The following is a 2994-nucleotide window of genomic DNA, read 5'->3' as shown; positions in this document are numbered from 1 at the left end:
CCTTTAGGATGGACTGGTTGGATCTCCTTGCAGTCCAAGGGACTCTCAAGAGTCTTCTCCAACACACCACAGTTCAAATGCATCAATTCTTTGGCGCTGAGCTTTCTTTCTTTTTTTTTTTTTTTATGTAATTTAATTTTATTTTTTAACTTTACAATATTGTATTGGTTTTGCCATATATCAAAATGAACCCACCACAGGTATACATGTGTTCCCCATCCTGAACCCTCCTCCCACCTCCCTCCTCATCCAGCTCTCACATCCATATGACTACTGGAAAAACCATAGCCTTGCCTAGACGGACCTTTGTTGGCAAAGTAATGTCTCTTTGCTTTTTAATATGCTGTCTAGGTTGGTTATAACTTTCCTTCCAAGGAGTGTCTTTTAATTTCATGGCTGCAGTCACCATCTGCAGTGATTTTGGAGCCCCCAAAAATAAAGTCTGTCACTGTTTCCCCATCTATTTGCCATCTTCTTAGTAGAAAAGTCTATATAGAAATCAAATTATCATTAGAAGTTGCAGTGGTGGTTTAATGTATTAAAGTGCATACTTGTGTCTAGCCAGAAATCTAGTCAAATCCTCAATTTTGGTTTCGCTATCCCTTTGCCTGAACATCGTTGTGTTAAAACATCATTTCTTCAAAAATGTTTCATTCATATGAATCCCACAGTTCACAGAGGCCACATTCTGGTAGAAGATCTAACTGTCCATATTGCTTATAGACATCTTCTGCTTGCCATCATTGTGTTTTAAAATTCAGGAGAGTTTTGAACTCCTTTATTTTTATTAAAATGTTTTTTCCTTGTGATCAGAACTCACAGGATTTGTTCTCTTAACCACTTCTATATATAACATACATCAGTGTCGATCATTTATCAGGTTGCACATATTTCTCTTACATCTGGGAGTCTGTACCTTTTGATTACCTTCATCCAATTCCCCACTCCTTGTCAACTCCCTACCTCTGATAACTACAAATCTCATCTTTTTCTATGAGTTTATCTTTGAAGTATAATTAACCTATAACACTACAGTTCCTGTTATACAACATAGTGATTTGATATTTTTATACATTGCAAAATTATCACTACAGTAAGTCATTACGATGTCACCATAAAAAGATTTTACACAATTATTGACTATATTCCCTATGTTGTACATTTCATACCAGTGACATTTATTTTGCAATTGGAAGTTTGTACCTTAGTCTCCCTCTCTTTCTTCTCCCCACCACCCTTCTGTCAGGCAACCACCTGTTTTTTCTCTGTACCTGTAACTGTTTCTAGTTTTTGTTTGCTCATTTGTTGTTTTTTAGACTTCACACTTAAGTGAAATCATACAGTATTTGTCTTTCCGTCTGACTTATCTCACTTAGCATAATGCCTTCTGGGTCTATCCAAGTTGTTACTAATTACAAGATCTCACATCTGAATGCAGAGTTCCAAAGAATAGCAATAGATAAGAAAGCTGCCTTCAGCGATCAATGCAAAGAAATAGAGGAAAACAACAGAATGGGAAAGACTAGGGATCTCTTCAAGAAAATCAGAGATACCAAAGGAACATTTCATGCAAAGATGAGCTCGATAAAGGACAGAAATGGTATGGACCTAACAGAAGCAGAAGATATTAAGAAGAGATGGCAAGAATACACAGAAGAGGTATACAAAAAAGATCTTCATGACCCAGATAATCACGATGGTGAGATCACTGACCTAGAGCCAGACATCCTGGAATGTGAAGTCAAGTGGGCCTTAGAAAGCATCACTATGAACAAAGCTAGTGGAGGTGATGGAATTCCAGTTGAGCTATTCCAAATCCTGAAAGATGATGCTGTGAAAGTGCTGCACCCAATATGCCAGCAAATGTGGAAAACTCAGCAGTGGCCACAGGACTGGAAAAGGTCAGTTTTCATTCCAATCCCAAAGAAAGGCAATGCCAAAGAATGCTCAAACTACCACACAATTGCACTCATCTCACACGCTAGTAAAGTAATGCTCAAAATTCTCCAAGCCAGGCTTCAGCAATATGTGAACTGTGAACTTCCTGATGTTCAAGCTGGTTTTAGAAAAGGCAGAGGAACCAGAGATCAAATTGCCAACATCCGCTGGATCATGGAAAAAGCAAGAGAGTTCCAGAAAAGCATCTATTTCTTCTTTATTGACTATGCCAAAGCCTTTGACTGTGTGGATCACAATAAACTGTGGAAAATTCTGAAAGAGATGGGAATACCAGAACACCTGATCTGCCTCTTGAGAAATTTGTATGCAGGTCAGGAAGCAACAGTTAGAACTGGACATGGAACAACAGACTGGTTCCAAATAGGAAAAGGAGGACGTCAAGGCTGTATACTGTCACCCTGTTTATTTAACTTATATGCAGAGTACATCATGAGAAACGCTGGACTGGAAGAAACACAAGCTGGAATCAAGATTGCCGGGAGAAATATCAATAACCTCAGATATGCAGATGACACCACCCTTATGGCAGAAAGTGAAGAGGAACTAAAAAGCCTCTTGATGAAAGTGAAAGTGGAGAGTGAAAAAGTTGGCTTAAAGCTCAACATTCAGAAAACGAAGATCATGGCATCCGGTCCCACCACTTCATGGGAAATAGATGGGGAAACAGTGGAAACAGTGTCAGACTTTATTTTTCTGGGCTCCAAAATCACTACAGATGGTGATTGCAGCCATGAAATTAAAAGACGCTTACTCCTTGGAAGGAAAGTTGTGACCAACCTAGATAGCATAGTCAAAAGCAGAGACGTTACTTTGCCAACAAAGGTCTGTCTAGTCAAGGCTATGGTTTTTCCTGTGGTCATGTATGGATGTGAGAGTTGGACTGTGAAGAAGGCTGAGCGCTGAAGAATTGATGCTTTTGAACTGTGGTGTTGGAGAAGACTCTTGAGAGTCCGTTGGACTGCAAGGAGATCCAACCAGTCCATTCTGAAGGAGATCAGCCCTGGGATTTCTTTGGAAGGAATGATGCTGAAGCTG

The sequence above is a fragment of the Bison bison genome, unplaced genomic scaffold (assembly GCF_000754665.1).
Source record: "Bison bison bison isolate TAMUID 2011002044 unplaced genomic scaffold, Bison_UMD1.0 scf7180017864309, whole genome shotgun sequence".
In the NCBI taxonomy this organism is placed as follows: Eukaryota; Metazoa; Chordata; class Mammalia; order Artiodactyla; family Bovidae; genus Bison; species Bison bison.
This window is presented reverse-complemented; position numbering follows the sequence as displayed.